Source organism: Hemitrygon akajei, unplaced genomic scaffold (assembly GCF_048418815.1).
Source record: "Hemitrygon akajei unplaced genomic scaffold, sHemAka1.3 Scf000052, whole genome shotgun sequence".
Classification (NCBI taxonomy): Eukaryota; Metazoa; Chordata; class Chondrichthyes; order Myliobatiformes; family Dasyatidae; genus Hemitrygon; species Hemitrygon akajei.
The window spans coordinates 3,194,610-3,212,346 of NW_027331938.1; the positions used below are offsets into that span (position 1 = coordinate 3,194,610).

Genomic DNA, 17,737 nt, shown 5'->3' on the forward strand with positions numbered 1-17,737 from the left:
TGACTTTTCACGTCCTCTCACCTGCGTATCACTTCTCTCTGGGTCCACTGCTCCATATCTTTCTCCTATTCTCCACTCCCCTCTCCTATTAGACTCTATTTTCTTCTGCTCTTGAGCTTTCCCACCAACCTGGCTTCACTTTTCACCTTCCAGCGAGACATTTCCTCACCCACCCCGATTTTATTCAGATATTTCTCCCATCGCATCTCAGTCCTGAAGGAGGGTTCAACTGAAACTCTTTTCGATAGATGCTGCCCGGCCTGCTGAGTTCCGCCAGTATTTTGTTTGTGTTGCTCTGAATTTCCAGCATCTGCAGACTTTGTGGTGTTTGTGATTTACCTCTCCGTTGTCCCTCCCGCCTCCAGCCACTGGTGGCGCTGCATGGACCTCCAGAGACTGGTGGCGCTGTGCGGGCCTCCGGCCACAGGTGGCGCTGTGTGGGCCTCCGGCCACGGGTGGCGCTGCGGAGAAACGTCTGCTATACGCATGCGCATTGCTCTCTGCAGCTGTTGGCCGTTCTCCGATTCGAGCGGATGTGAGTCGGGGCTGATCCCGAAATTGTGTAAATGTGGGTCGGTTGCATCATTGGGAAAGGGCCGGGCCCGAGCTCTGCCGGACGGCTGGAGCAGGGGTGCAGTGGCAATTTTTTAGGTGCCGGAGCTGTACGGGGGGTGGGGGGGTGGGGGGGCGGGTGGTTGATAAGTTCGCGGCCTAAGTTAGCAGGCTTAAAGTTATACAACTCTCGGTACCTGCACGTGGTTCAACTCTTTGAGTGATTATGCATAAAGTTTTGTCAGAAACGAGCCACGCTCCCGAATAATGGCTTCAAGACAAATTCAAGGAAACAAAGTTTATTAACAGTTCTGCAGAGCTGGGCTCCCTCAGAGAAGGGAACCCCGAACCTTACAGGGCAACAGGTTTTATCCTTCTTCATTACTCCTCCCCTCCCTGACTCGGGAGGTACATAGTCTTATCCCATTCCATATTTGGAGTTGTTTTTTACACATTTCTGTAAAACAATAGTCCATATCTCAGGACTTCAATGATTCCACAAGCAATTAATCTCGTCAGGGCTTCTGCATTCCTGCTTATCAGACATAATTAAATCACATTTGTTTACTGCACCGACCCCCACCCCCAACCTCTTTCAGAAACGCACATCTTAATTTATGGCTTCAGCTCTCACAGTTTGAAATTAATAACTTTTGCGGTATTTCTGTTTCAGATAATTCAAAATTGCTCGGGTTTGTAAAATTGACTCGTTCCACCTTAGGCCACGAAGTTATCAATCACCTCTGGTGTGTGACACCCAATTTGTCTACCTGTTCATTTCATGTACTGGGCAACTTCCTTGCCCCATTCGTGTAATGAGCAGGTACACAAATTGGGTGTGACATATATAGGGCTTCTTATAATGTCAAGCAGTAAACCAAGATGAAAGAAATATGTGAATTCCAGAGCTCCACAGAAATATAGTGATAGCTAAGACATTAACAAGATTACAGCCTCTCACTACATTTCAGTGTATAACTGGTACAATTAAACATATAATACTTAATTTAATAATATGACAAAGTATTGCACGGTTGCACTTAACTGATTATCATAAAATATAATTATCAAGCAAGTAAAATAACTTTGTTTGCTTAGAAGCCAAAGGGTTGTTAGTGAGAAAAATTTACTTTAGGATTAGCGAGTAATCCACGGACCAGCACAGATGTAGCCTTACTAATACGACTGAGTCGGAGCAGACGGCAGGGCCCGCAGCGCTTAGCAGTGTTCCTCAGAGGTATAAAAATAACAGAAATAAACCAATTCATTTTTTTTACACTTTTAGCCACCTAAATTGGAACCAAGTAATCAAGTACGAAAAAAGAACGTCTGACGAACTATTGCTAAAGCCAGGAATATTGCTGATTATTAGTCTCAAAAGTGGTAGGTTGGCAACTCTGCCTCGTACCGTTCCTCTCGCAGAAATGGTTGGACGGGAAGTGTACCTGTGAGTGTCGATACTCACAATATTCTCACACGTCGGGTGTTACGTGGTTCGATCTTTACAGATTCTGTTTAGTCTTTAAATATATAAAAAGTTAAAGAAGCTTGAATATATGAATTATTATCACATTTATACAAATAGAAAATATCGTAGTTTGCAAGTGAGAAATGATAACAGGGGAGGATAGCAACCATTTGGGAGTTTTGGAAATGCATTTCATCTCGTTCATTGCCTCACTAAATTATTCCTTTTCCTATCAACACAAAGAGAAAAAGAGCCTCTTTCCCATCAGCTACAATTGGTGGAGCGAGGCCAAGGGTTTGATCCGCTATTAATGGTAGTTGAAATGATGTAAAACTAGCTTATAGCCCAGAAATGCTTTTTTTCCATTTAGCTTGTAAAACAAAACTAAATTTATCCAGGTGTAGAAGAGGATTTTGGATGATTAGCTTGTGTATTTGATCAGAATCAGGAAGAAGATGAGCGAGCAGTGAATTTTTCTTTCATTGTTTTCGACTTTTAAACTTGGGTTTCTATGTTCATTCCTTGCTTAATATAGCTCCTTCCTGGAATCCAATGGTACCCATTGGAAAGAGCGGAAAAATGCTCGCACTTCTGTGCAGGTATTTCCCAGCTTCCTAGGACAACGGGTCGAGCGAGAAGGACTTTCACAAATACCTAAATAAAAAACAGTCACAGCTCCAGGATTTCACCAAAAACGATCAAATATCCTAATGTTATTAGTGGTATATTTCCCCACCAGCCAACACCCCCTCTTCCCAACCCCCGCTTCCGTAAAATTCCCTCTATTTAATATGCGGCCGCTGTTAAATTCCGCGCTTGTTTATTTTGACTTTTTTACAGAGGTGTCGGAGCGGCTCTCCGGTGAGCTCTGGTAGCACTGCAGCCCTGAATGTATGAGACAGTACAGTGTTAAATGCAAAACCCTGAACAGTGTCGATGATCAGAGGGATCTTAGACTCCAAGTTCATCGCTCCCTGAAAGAGACTGCACAGATTGATCGGGTGGTTAAGAAGGCAAATGGCGTGGTTGTCTTTATTAGTTGAATTAGTTCAAAAGTCATGAAGTTGTGTTGCAGCTTTGTAAAACTTGTTAGCCCTCATCTGGAGTGTTTCATACAGTTCTGGTCGCCCCCATTCTCGGAAGGATGTCGGGGCTTTGGAGAGGGCGCAGAAGAGGTTTACCAGAACCCTGCCTGGATTAGAGGGCATGAGCTATAACGAGAGGCTGGACAAACTTATGTTGTTTTCTCCAGAGCGGCGCAGGCTGGGGTGAGACTGGACGGACGTTTACAAGATTACGAGAGGAATAGGTAGAGTGGACAGACGTTATGTTTTACCTGGGGTTTGAAATGTCTGACACATTTAAGGTGAGAGGAGATGTGAGGGGCAAGTTTGTTTATTTCCACAGAGTGCTGGGAAGCTGGAGACTATCCCTGGGGTGTTAGACCCCACCGGTCATGTGATCCCATTTGTCCCTCCCATTTAACCGCAGATGTAACGATCTCTTTGTGCACGTTCACAATCTCCAGATTGGTGGTCATGCATCCTCCATGTTGTGTTGGGAAATCTGATGTTGGCCACGGAGTCCCGTTAACTTCCCCCAACTCGCCTCGCTTCCTGAGGCTCCTCACATTTGTCCTGGAGCTTTATGGCTGTTGTGTCTTCTCCCGGACTGGGGTGGGTGAGAAAGGAGAACGTCCCAGGTTGTGGGGATCTTTGATTTCACTGCCTGCTTTACCGAGGGACTGGGAAGTCTAGGGGGGAGAATGGTTTCTGTGATGTGCTGATCTGGATCCAAAGGTCTCTGCAGTTCCTCGCAGTCACAGGCAGAGTAGTTACCATGCAAAGCGTGAAGTGTCCGGATGGGAAGTGTTGTGTTGATAAAAATTTTGGTGAGGGTCAAAGTATATCTGGCAAAGTTCTTGTTATTTTTGCTAATTCTGTCATTTTAGAGTCTTTTGTACAATAGTATGTACTATTCATTCAATACCTATGTTTTGCTGGAGGACCATCAGTGATCGTCCTTGATCCCTTCTCCCACCTGGTTCCATCTGCTCATCTTGTTCAACCTCTGTCCAGTCTCCTCACAACCCCCAACCCCGCTTCAGTGATATACATCAACCATCTGGGTCATCCTCAGTCCGCCTTGTATCCCACCTCCTCAATGTTATTTATCAGCAAACTTTCTTCCAACCCTTGTCTTCATTGTGAAGTGTTCTTTTGTACCTTTGGCCTCGCTGAGTCATTTCCAGAATCGGTTATTGTTAGTTGGAATGTCGGAGGGTCATCAGGTCCCAGTTCTGTTGTGCATTGGTGTGGAGGTGCTAGTTTATGAACAGTGACGGGCTGACACACTGCAGCATTTTACTGGCAGCAAAGAGTACTGGGAGAGTTGGTGCTTGGGCTCTAATCCTGTGATCGGCGTTCCAGGCAAATGGAACTATTGGTGTTTTGGCTTTGACTTTGGTTTGAGCTTCTACAGATGGGGCTGTAAGATACAGATCCTGCAATGAAGCAGAAATTTTGAGCAGCTGGACATTGGTTGTGGTGAAATCTTAGATTGCACTACCCAGTGTGAGATGTGGGGACGATGTGTGAGACTCTTAGGGTCGGTGAGTGGCAGATTCAGCTGTGTGAGTCTGTGAGGTTGGGTCCTGGGAGATCACGGTTTTTGATCCAGGTAAAGTGGACCCGGGATTGAGCTGTTTGGGCTTGTGAGGTGTTGATCGAGTATTTCTGGTCTGGGGTCAGATGTTTGTTTCTGGAGTTCCTTTGGAAGCAATGACTGCCAATCTGAGGAGAGGATGAGTTCCCATTTCATCCTCACAGGGAGAGGCTGTGAGTAAATGGGCTGTTTCGTGTTTACAACAGTAGAAATAGACCCTGAGTCTGGTGTTCAAACTGTGTTTGGAAATCCCACCCCCCCACTGTCACAGAGTGGAAATCAGGCAGCTGTGCTGGAGATCTGCACTAAAAACTGAAAATGTTTGAACTCAATCTGATGAAATGTTATTAATTGAATTGTATTGTAAGCTGTTCCTTACCTGCTGAGTGTTTCTGGTAATTCCAGTTTCTTTTTATTTCTTGGTTTATATTTCATGAAATGGACCTGTTTTAACCTGGAAATGAAAATGGCTGTGATAATTTGTAGGCCTCCGTTAGAGTCTCTGCAAGTCTCCCCTCTCCACACCACCGATGTTGTCCAAGGGAATGCCATTAGGACCCATACAGCTTGGCACCGGTGTCGTCGCTCATGGACACACACGCAGCCTCAGCCAAGGCTCGAACCAGCAACCTTCAGATCACTAACCAACGCCTTAACCACTTGGCCACGCGCCAACACATGTGATAGTAGAACAGTAAAGAAAGCGCAACGTTTCCCTTTAAATTATCCTGGTACCAATTTGTCTGTTATTCCTGGAAATGTGTTCAGTACAGTTGTTGCTAACAAGGTTTACATGAATAATCTCAGGAATGATCGGCATTATGTATGAGGAGCATTTGATGGTTCTGGACCTGTGCTCGATGGAGTTCAGAGGGACTGTGGGGGTGGTGGAGGGATGTATTGTTAAGTAAACTTACCGAATGCTGAAAAGCCTGTATACAGTGGACATGGAGAGGATGTTTCCATTAGACAGAGTCTGTGATCTGACAGCACAGTCTCAGAATAAAGATGCTGCCTGTTAAAATTCAGTTGAGAAATTTTTTTTTGCCAAAATATGTCTGATCTATGGAATTTGTTGCCGCGGAGTCTGATTGAGGCTGCCATTTGGGTATATTTATGACAGAGATTAATATATTCATGATTGCTAAGTAGCTTCAGGGTTACAGGAGGAAGGCAGGAATATGGTGTTGGAATAAAAATCAGCTCTGGTTGAGTGGTGTGGCAGACCAGATGGATTGAATCATCTAATTCTGTTCCTTCGTCTTATGTCTTACCATGACTGAATGATGGCTCCTTCTTATCCCATATCGTTTTGTGACATATGAGGAACAATAAAAGATTGTTCACTGAGATCATTATATTTGCCTTCAACGTTTAAATTTCAGTGAGTTTTGTTCCTAGTAACATTAAGCAGAAATGTTTGGTCCTCCTTTGTAATGTTACTGTGCTTCATTATCTTTCATGTTAAAGTTAGACCTGCAGTGAGAGATTTATTGGAAGAAAAACCACGACTGAAGACGAGGGAACAGCAACAAGTGAACCAGCCCGAGGACTGAGAGCACCAACTGGAGAGAACCCATCTGACTCAGGGTTTCCATTGATTCAGTCAGGAGAAAGTTTGGTGAGTCTCGTTTACTCAAACACTGGTCCTTTAGACATTACGTACCTGCAGTGAGACAGAATGTGCCCAGAAGAACCAGTTATGCCTCTGTCAGAACCAGTTGTGAAGAAGCCCCCTCCCCCCAATGTTCCCTTTAAACTTTTTGCCCTTCACCCTTAACCCGTGTCCTCTGGTTTTTTTCTCCACTAGCCTCAGTGGATAAAACCTGCTTGCATTCACTCTATCTAAACCCATCATAATTTTATATACCTCTATGAAGTCTCTGCTCATTCTTCTACGCTCCAAGGAATAAAGTCCTAAACTATTCAACCTTTCTCTAACTCAGTTTCTCAAGTCCCGGCAACATCCTCGTAAACCTTCTCTGCACTCTTTCAACCTTATTAATATCCTTCCTGTAATTCGGTGACCAGAGCTGCACATGATACTCCAAATTCAGCCTCACCAATGCCTTATACAACCTCACCATAACATTCCAATTCTTATACTCAGTACTTTGATTCATAAAGGCCAATGTACCAAAAGCTCTCTTTACTACCCTATCTACCCGTGACGCCACTTTTAGGGAATTTTGTATCAGTATTCCTAGATCCCTCTTCTACTGCACTCCTCAGTGCCCCACCATTTACCTTATCTGTTCTACATTGGTTTTTCCTTCTGAAGTGCAATACCTCACACTTGTCTGTAGTAAACTCCATTTGCCATTTTTCAGCCCATTTTTCTAGCTGGTCCAGATCCCTTTGCAAGCTTTGAAAACCTTCCTCACTGTCCACTATACCTCCGATCTTTGTATCATCAGCAAATTTGCTGATCCAATTTACCAAATTATTATCCAGATCATTGAGATAGATGACAAATAACAATGGACCCAGCACTGATCCCTGTGGCACACCACTAGTCACAGGCCTCCACTCAGAGAAACAATCCTCCACTACCAATCTCTGGCTTCTCCCATTGAGCCAATGTCTAATCCAATTTACTACCTTACCATCTATACCTAGCGACTGAATCTTCCTAACTAACCTCCCATGCGGGACTTTGTCAAAGGCCTTACTGAAGTCCATGTAGACAACATCCACTGCCTTGCTTTCATCCACTTTCCTTGGAACCTCCTCAAAACACTCTAATATATTTGTTAAACATGACCTACCATACACAAAGCCATGTTGACTCTCCCTAATAAGACCCTGTCTATTTAAATAATTGTCGATCCTGTCTCTTAGTACTCCTCCAATATTTTACCCACTACCGACATCAAACGTACCAGCCTATAATTTCGAGAATTACTTTTAGAGCCTGCTTTAAACAACAAAACAACATGAGCTATCCTCCAAATCTCTGGCACCTCACCCGTAGATAACGACATTTAAATATATCTGCCAGGGCCCCTGCAATTTCAACACTAGTCTCCTTCAAGGTCTGAGGGAATACCCTGTCAGGTCCTGGATATTTATCTACTCGCCTCAAGATAGCAAGCACCTCCTCCTCTTCTATCTGTATAGGTTCCATGACCTCAATACTTGTTTGCCTTATTTCCATTGACTCCATGCCAGTTTCCTTAGTAAATACAGACGCAAAAAAAACATTTAAGATCTCCCCCATTTCTTTCGGTTCCATACATAGCCGACCACTCTGATCTTCAAGAGGACCAATTTTATCCCTTACTATCCTTTTGCTCTTAACATACCTGATGTAGCTCTTTGGATTATCCTTCACCCTGACTACCAAAGCAACCTCATGTCTTCTTTTAGCCCTCCTGATTTCTTTCTTAAGTATTTTCTTACTCTTTTTATACTCCTCTAGTACCTTATTTGCTCCCTGTTTCTTATACATGTCATACATCTCTCTTTTTCTTTATCAGAGTTCCCTCGAGAACCAAGGTTCCTTATTCTTATTCATTTAGCCTTTAATCCTGAGACTTTGTTCCCAGGGTGTCCTCATGGGGCGTCCAGAAATGATTTCAGCTGGTGACAACCCTGTTTTCCCCTGTGGGGTAACCCTCATGTGGAATCGGGCTAATGGTCGGACCTTCAACCAAGTGAGTGCAGTCTCCGCTGTTAGTCTGGCCAGTTTACTCTTCAGAGTTGCATTGGCTCTTTCCACTATACCGGCGGCCCATGGGTGGTGTACACAGTGGAATTGTTGCTTGATAGCTAGTTCGTTACGTACCCCTTCGTTTGCTTTCACCACAAAGTGTGGGCCATTGTCAGAGCTCAGCATCTCTGGCAGGCCGTACCTGGGAATTATTTCCCGTAATAATACCTTCACAACAGTCAGCAGTATTAATGGTCGTTGGAAAAGCTTCAACCCATCTACTAAACACGTCTATAATAACTAAGCAGTATCTATAGCAATGTACTCGAGGCAATTCAATGAAATCAGCTTGTAGACACGAAAAGGTTTCACCTGTCAAGGGAGTCGTACCCGGTGTGCAGGGTACAGGTTACCAACCATTCCCTCCTTTTCCAAGTGTGTACAGTTATGTACATAATTGACCAATGTTGGTAAAAACTGTGTAGGAACACAAACCTGTCCCACTGGGTGATCCAAACACCTAGGTCGGGGTCTTTCTGGCATCCCATCTGGGACCACAGTTTGCGCTCATCCTCAGAGACGTCCCCCTGAAAAGTACGTACCTCCCGCATGTCTGGCAAACCCGTTCTGCTTGAGTCATGGAGGATTGCTTGACGGGAACCCGAGCGGACTACAACTACCGAGGATTGTGCCGCACTTTTCGCTGTCTCATCTGCTAAAGCATTGCCCGTAGTGACCAGGTTAGACATGCGGACGTGGGCTGCACACTTAATAATAGCCGAAACTCGAGGTAGCTGTAGAGCGGTGAGTAAGTTGTTTACAAAGGTGGCATTACTAATGGGGTGCCCAGAGGAAGTCAGGAATCCCCGTGTTCCCAGAGAGCCCTGTAGTCATGTACCATTCCAAACGCATAACGGGAGTCTGTGTGAACGTTCCCATTTCTGTCTGTTGCTGGGATACAGGCATGAGTCAGAGCAAACAGCTCAGCCTTCTGGGCGGAGACAGCTGCTTCAAAAGAGGCCTGCTCAATTACTTCACTGTCCGTCCCTATCGCATAGTCAGAATATCGTTTTCCTGCTCGATCCACAAAAGAGCTTCCATCCTCGTAAAAAGTTGCCTCAGGCTTGAGGGGGTATTGCAGAATGGATGGGAGAGTCTGTCCTTCTTTCACTGTGATCCAGACAGGGGGCAGTTGGTGCGGCCGACTTCATGGCCTGAAATTGCCCAGAGATGTGGTGCAACATCTTGGGTTTTGTCAATATTAAAAGAGAGTTTTACTAGATGTCCCGTCTTCACTTCCGACTCCTTCCAGTATCGGAGTTGGCCCACAGGAAATCTCGCCAGTCTCCTTTCGTGCTGGAGGCTTGTTTTGTCAGGGTGTAGGCAGGGAACCCAGGGCAAACCCTGATACTGGTATGGGCAGCCACCAGTCCTGTCTGTCGCCAAAGGAAATCCAGAACTTCAGACAGTAATGAACTGCCCTCTCTTCCTTTAACCTGTCCAATCACCGTGAATGGGAACTTCTGTCCCTCGAGGGCTGCATAAATATGGGTTTCCTCAGTTGAGCACCCCGTAGGGTCAAAGTACAGAGTCACATGAGAGTCGGCCGCTGGCAGAAGGGGTTCAAACTCAGTGGAGTCCGGATTAAGTGCCCACCACTGGGGGGGGGGGGGAGGGTGCAGAAATTGGGGAAGCTGTCGGTTGTTCGCTAGTTGCAGGGTGATACCATTGTCTCTGCAGAGGATCTCGACTTCCAACAGACAGAGCAAGTCTCTCCCTGCTAGATTACACCCCCGACTGGTGGTGACTGTGAATGAAACCTCACACTGGTTCCCCTGGAATTCCACCTGCAGTGGCTGGTTATGTGAATACGTACATCCTATGCCCTCAAAGCCAGACACAGTGATTGTAGCGTCTGATAGCTGGAATCCCTTTTCTGATACTGTTTCCTGATCGAGAGTGGTTGTGGTTGCCCCCATATCAATCATAAACGGAATTGGAATTCCAGCAACTTGCAATATTACATTGGGCTCTTCCTGAGGGGCGGAAATCACAGTAGGAAGCATCCTTGCTTGTCCATTTCTAAACGGGTTGTTTTCCCCACCTGTCCCATGGCAGCTTTCTGTTCTTCTGTTCCCATTTCTGATCCCCAGATATAGCCCGCTCGCATCCTTCTTTCCACTGAACATATTCTCCTTTAAGATTAGTTCCCTTCAGGGTCGATCGGGATTCGAAAGTCGGGTCGCAATGATATGTCAAAGCTCAACGTATTCCATTTCGGTCATTGTCAGGCCAATCCATATTATTTTTAATCCTGTTGGCTATCTATATTGGTAAGCGATAGAACAGTAGGGCATTAAACTGGGGGGACAGATTCCCATTATTAAAGGCTTGGTCTCCTGCGAAAGTGCCATAGCAGGCCACAAATCATTCCCAATAGTCTGGTCCCGATTCCCCAGGGTTAGGTTTACATTCAGGTACTTTAGTGATGTTTACAGGTTGTTGGAGAACCCTTTCCAAGGCTTGAATAATCTGGTCTGTCTGTTCATTCTCATTATGTTTTCCCGCCTGTAACTCCCGATAGGTTTGGTATCTCAAATCTGCCTTCCATTTCCTCCCCTCAGCAGCTGAGAGAATCATGCAGCAGAGACTGAATAAATCTTGTGGAGTTGCGTTAAACATTTTTGTATTGCGGACACACTGCTGGGTTTCCTTTTCTATCTGGGGCCTGATTCATGATCATTATCGTTTCTTGAGGCTTCCGGGGTGCAGACACAGGGATCACTGAGGGCTGTCCCTCCTCCTGCTCGTGGATTGGGCAGCATTCAGGTGGGAATTGTCTTTGTGGAGCCATTAACTGGGGTTTTATTGGATTCTTCCCTCCCTGTCTCGGAATAAACATCTGTATTCCCTTTCAGGATCACATGGTAAAGTGACCCCCCCCCCTTCCCTGTCCCGCTGTTTTACCCGAGCGGCCACCGTTGGGGTTTGGGATCACTGGGTGAACTTGGCCCCTGGTAAGGTAGGAGAGGTACGGTGGGTGCCCACTCCTCATCATGGTCACTGTCCTCAAACAGGGTCGGTATGACAGACATGTGTTTGGGATCCCTTGTTTCCCTATCAGTCTGTAACGAAACCCAATTTCCCTCGGGGTCAATAAAGTATGTCTGTCTGACGTTCCTGCCCTTCTCTCCTATTTGGGCCGGCCTTGGTTTGCTTACGTTGTTCTTCCTGCTCTCATTTTCGGCATCCATCCACCCATTCACACTTCACTTTTAGCATCTCCCAACCTTTGCATTACATACCTCTATCCTGTTGTCACATGCATTATTCCTCCAACTTGCTAATAATATACTGTTGCACTTCATATCTGCTTTTCCTTCCATTCCCTTTTCAACAATTTCCACTTCTTTCCACAGTTCTTTATCCATATCAAATTTACTGCTTGTTCTCATGATGTAATATCCCAGGCTCCTGCACCCTCCCCCGTCCGTGGCCACATTTTGTTCCCCAATTTCTTATTCAGTGCTGCACTCAACATTTGAAAATCTTTTTCCTTGTCTGGAAAACTCTCAATCGACTGCAATTGACCCATGTTCTCTTTGTCATTTACCCGGCACAAAACCTCCTGCTCAGTTATCGATCAGGTAACTTTACCCGGCTGGCACCTCCTGCTCAATTAATGAAATTACCTGGCATGTAAGCCTCCTGCCCACTTAGTAAAATTTACCTGGCACCGCCTCCTGCCCACTTAGCAAAATTGTGCCTTATACGAGCCTCTCGACAGATTCTTTCCTGATCCCGTCAAGCTGAGCAATCAGCCTTGGGCGAGGGACCGTACCTCCAAATGAACTAACGGAGAGTGACAAAAGGTAAAATACCTACTGGGCACCCGGTCACTCTCCGCAGTCCCCAGAGTGGTCCAGCCACTTGCTCAGCCCGTCTGCTTGGCACTCCCTGTATTGGGATCGTGTTCCTGGTGACAAATGTTAAAAGTTGAATCCAGTTAAAACTCGGGAGTCCAGTTTCTTATCATCACCACAGTTTATTGCGCATTCTCCTGCAGGAGTTTGAGACCCAGTTGTCAAAGGGAAGGCATGTAAGCACTGCCACCATCTGACAAGTGGACTGACTTAGTCAGGTTACAGCCGTATACCTGTACATAGTAAGCCCATACATTACAATTGCAATATGTTGTTTGAACTGGTACACCCAAGTCTGTTGGTGCAAAACTTAATTACTTAGAATTGAGAGTTCACTAAATCAAGGTTTTAATTACAGATGGATGTACAGTCCAGTCCTTGTCAGTTATTCCCTTTGCAAGCCCCTGATTTAATTACAAACAGAAGTTCATTCCTGTCCTTATCAGTGAGTCCTCCTCCACTTCCTCAAACAAGAGTACAGTGTATAATGTTATCAGCTAATGAGAGTACAATGTATAATGTCATCAGCTCTCAGTGTGTCTCTCTGCAAGCCACAGAGAACTGGTTATGAGCCTGTCTTCGCTAAATGCTGAAAACGGAGTTCACTTCAGTTCAAAATTCCTATTCAGTCCCAATTATTCTTTTAGCCAGAGGTTACATAGGTTCAAAATGATTTTTGTTTATATATCCTCAATTCCTCAGGTGGGATCAGGGGAAATATTTATGTCCAATATAGAAACTGCTGTTACCTGTGTGTATTGTGGCGATGCAAAAGTTGCTGGAGAATTTGCAAGTGGGAAGAAGTGGAGTGATATTTGGAAATCTGACTTTTTAAAGCGTAGTTTAGCAAGCAAACCACATATGGACAATGTACAAAAGCTCTGGTGAGAAAATCCTTCATTACCCGTTACAGGCCTGCTACATAGGTTGTGTGAGAGTGCAGATGAACTCGATCACGTATAATGTGTAAAATGTCCTTGTTTATGTTAAGAGCTTCTTTAGTTGTATAAGATGATGAGGGGCATTGATCGTGTGCATAGCCAGAGGTTATTTTCCCAGGGCTGAAATGGCTAACACAAGAGAGCAGAGTTTGAAAGGTACTTGAAAATTGATACTGAGGGGATGTCAGGGGTAATTTTTTTACACAGAGGATGGTGGGTGCATGGAATGCATTGCTGGCTTTTTGTGTGAGAGTGTTTCAGTTACTGTGGGAACAGGAAACCATGCAGCTCAGTGGGAACAGGGAATAATACCAATGGAGAGAGTCAAACTGAGCCAAGTCACAGATTGGAGATGGCAGAAATGCCCCATTCTTATAGAGACAGGAAGAGCATCAGAGAGTTTGAGGGTCATTCCAGATGCCAGCACTGTGCCCAGTTAGAAGGTGATTTCTCTCTCCAACTTGGGTTGAACTTCACTGTAACAGTGTGTTGCCAGATCACACCTTGACAACTCAAGTGATCTCATATGAAATGTTGTCCGACACCCATTGATTGATTCTGTAAATCTTTTTACAAGTTAAAAATGACAAGGAATTTGTCTACGGGAATCTCGAACACAGCACACCAGTTTTGCTGTCTCCGTCCAGATATTGAAGAAGTGGAGCAAGGGATTCACTCGACCATCCTTCCTGCTCAGACTGTGGGGAGGGATTCACTCGATCATCCTTCCTGCTCAGACTGTGAGGAGGGATTCACTCGATCATCCTTCCTGCTCAGTCTGTGGGGAGGGATTCACTCGATCATCCTTCCCCCTCGATCATCCTTCCTGCTCAGTCTGTGGGGAGGGATTCACTCGATCATCCTTCCTGCTCAGACTGTGGGGAGGGATTCACTCGATCATCCTTCCTGCTCAGACTGTGGGGAGGGATTCACTCGATCATCCTTCCTGCTCAGACTGTGGGGAGGGATTCACTCGATCATCCTTCCTGCTCAGACTGTGGGGAGGGATTCACTCGATCATCCTTCCTGCTCAGACTGTGGGGAGGGATTCACTCGATCATCCTTCCTGCTCAGACTGTGGGGAGGGATTCACTCGATCATCCTTCCTGCTCAGACTGTGGGGAGGGATTCACTCGATCATCCTTCCTGCTCAGACTGTGGGGAGGGATTCACTCGATCATCCTTCCTGCTCAGACTGTGGGGAGGGATTCACTCGATCATCCTTCCTGCTCAGACTGTGGGGAGGGATTCACTCGATCATCCTTCCTGCTCAGACTGTGGGGAGGGATTCACTCGATCATCCTTCCTGCTCAGACTGTGGGGAGGGACTCACTCGATCATCCTTCCTGCTCAGACTGTGGGGAGGGACTCACTCGATCATCCTTCCTGCTCAGACTGTGGGGAGGGACTCACTCGATCATCCTTCCTGCTCAGACTGTGGGGAGGGACTCACTCGATCATCCTTCCTGCTCAGACTGTGGGGAGGGATTCACTCGATCATCCTTCCTGCTCAGACTGTGGGGAGGGATTCACTCGATCATTCTTCCTGCTCAGACTGTGGGGAGGGATTCCCTCGATCATCCTTCCTGCTCAGACTGTGGGGAAGGATTCAGTCGATCATCCTTCCTGCTCAGACTGCGGGGAAGGATTCAGTCGATCATCCTTCCTGCTCAGACTGTGGGGAGGGATTCACTCGATCATTTCAACTGAAAGTACATCAGCAAGTTTACACTGGGACAAGTCCATTCACCTGTTCTGTGTGTGAGAAGGGATTTGGTCGGTCTTCCCACCTGTGGCCACACCAGTCAGTTCACACTGGGCAGAAGTAGGTCATGTGCTGTATTTGTAAGGAAAGATTCATTCGGTCATCTGACATAATGGCTCACCAACGAGTTCACACCAGGGAGTGGCCGTTCACCTGCTCGGACTGTGGGAAAGGATCCACTTGCTCATCTAACCTGAAGTTACTCCAGCGAGTTCACACTGGAGGGAGGCCGATCACCTGCTTGGACTGCGGGAAGGGTTTCACTCGGTCAGCTAACCTGAAGGTACACCAGCGTGTTCACACGGGGGAGAGGCCGTTCACCTGTTCAGACTGTGGGAAGGGGTTCACTCAGTCATCTAAACGACTGGTACAGAAGTCAGTTCACACTGGAGAGAGGCCTTTCACCTGCTCAGACTGTGGGAAGGGATTCACTTGCTCATCTAACCTGAAGGTACATCAGCGAGTTCACACTGGAGAGAGGCCATTCACCTGCTCAGACTGTGGGAAGGGATTCACTCAGTTATCTAACCTGAAGACACACCAGCGAGTTCACACTGGAGGGAGGCCGATCACCTGCTTGGACTGCAGGAAGGGTTTCACTCGGTCAGCTAACCTGAAGGTACACCAGCGTGTTCACACGGGGGAGAGGCCGTTCACCTGTTCAGACTGTGGGAAGGGGTTCACTCAGTCATCTAAACGACTGGTACAGAAGTCAGTTCACACTGGAGAGAGGCCATTCACCTGCTCAGACTGTGGGAAGGGATTCACTTGCTCATCTAACCTGAAGGTACATCAGCGAGTTCACACTGGAGAGAGGCCATTCACCTGCTCAGACTGTGGGAAGGGATTCACTCAGTTATCTAACCTGAAGACACATCAGTGAGTTCACACTGGAGAGAGGCCATTCACCTGCTCAGACTGTGGGAAGGGATTCATTCGGTCGTCTGACCTAATGGCTCACCATCGAGTTCACACAAGGGAGCAGCCATTCACCTGCTCGAACTGCGGGGAGGGATTCATTTCTTCATCTAACCTTAAGGTACATCAACGAGTTCACACTGGAGAGCGGCCGTTCACCTGCTCAGACTGTGGAAAGGGATTCACTCGGTCATCTAAACTGAAGGTACATCAGCGAGTTCACACTGGAGAGAGGCCGTTCACCTGCTCGGACTGCGGGAAGGGATTCACTTGGTCATCTCAACTACAGAGACACCAGCGAGTTCACACTGGGTAGAGGCCGTTTACCTGCTCAGACATTGGGAAGAGTTTCTCTCAGTCATATCCATCAAATGTGCATCAGCTAGTTCACACTGGAGAGTAGCCATTCACCTGCTGTGATTGTGGGAAGCGATTCACTCAGTCATCTCGGCTTATGTAACTCTCGCTTCGGCTAGCAGCTCAATATAGGGGGTGATAGCCCCCCAGCCCGCCCAAACTTGAGAAATCTTGTTTGGGTGGATGGTGTGTGATGTGTTCCCTGTTACAAATCAGTTCCCTGAAATAACAAACAGTACACAATATCCGATTAAACTATTGAGCTTTATAATTCTTACTTTGACTATAGGGTTAGTAAAGTTAAACAAAAAAAGAAGAAAAAGGGCCCACTGTCTCCATTTGCATCTTTTCATCTCCCCCAGCAAAAGACCACGAAAATCTCTCTTCTAGACTCACAAGAAAGAACATTTCTATCATCGGATAGCCCCGCATTCCATAACCTGTATCTCTAGTCGTAACATAAACATTGCTGCTACAGAGAAACCATTACCTCAGCTGTGAAACATTACAGAGAGACCATTACATTAGCAGTGAAACCTTAGAGCATGTTACACTTGTGACACACTGTTCACACTGGGGAGAAAGTTTCAATGAGCTGCATGCTGGATATTTGTCCATCACCGTTGCTGAATGCAATTTCGAGAGTGACTGTCGGTGCTGAACTCTGCAATTATTGCTGCTGCTCACCACACCCAGGTCTGCACCCTGGTCACTGGGCACGGGAGGAGTTTCTTCTGCTGCACATTCACCTTTGATGGGACTGGAGTTTAATATTCTGGATCTGAGACAAGTAAATCAGTTCTATTTTAAACTCTGTCTCCGGTACTTAGTGAATTTATAACACACCTAGTGCAAAGTAGAGTCAACTCAGGCCTGCTGGACCCTGCCAGTGATTCTGTTCCACGACAGTACTTTCAAATCCTCCCCTGTACGGCCAAAGTCGGCCTCAGGAGAAATCTTCCCAGACAGATCTGTTGGAATTCTTTGTTGAAATACGAAAGGAGGTGGGTGTTGTTTGTTTGGATTTTCAGATGGTTTTGAACAAGGTGCTGCACCTGAAGCTGCTGAACAAGACACCAGCTCATGGTATTTGATGTCTCTGTGCTGTTCCCGCTGGAGTTTAGAATTATGGGCAGGGTGTGGAGTTGGGGTGAGGCGTGTTTCCCGAATACTGTAAAGCCGATATGGAGAGCATGTTTCACATAATGCGGAGCCCAGGTCCAGGGGTACATCCTCAGACTACAGGGAAATCAATTCAGATGAGGAGGAAGTCTTATGATATAATGTTTATTCAGCATGGCCGTGTCTGATCTATGCTTCTGTGCCCATCCCCCTGTATCTCCAGCTCAAATGTACCCAGCCACCCGCCTACACTCAGATAGATAGACACTTCATTGATCCTAAAGGAACTTACATGGCAGATTTAGAATTTTAGAAAATTCCATGTGTCTCCATTTAAAAGGAGTGGCCCTTTTCGATCCCTGTCTCTTCCTCTTT

At 46.2% G+C, this 17,737-nt stretch overlaps 1 pseudogene; it reads left to right on the plus strand.

Moving 5' to 3' along the window:
* Nucleotides 1-381: 381 nt before the first annotated feature.
* On the plus strand, nt 382-16,199 carry LOC140721203 (uncharacterized; annotated as a pseudogene).
* The last annotated feature ends 1,538 nt before the right edge of the window (nt 16,200-17,737 follow it).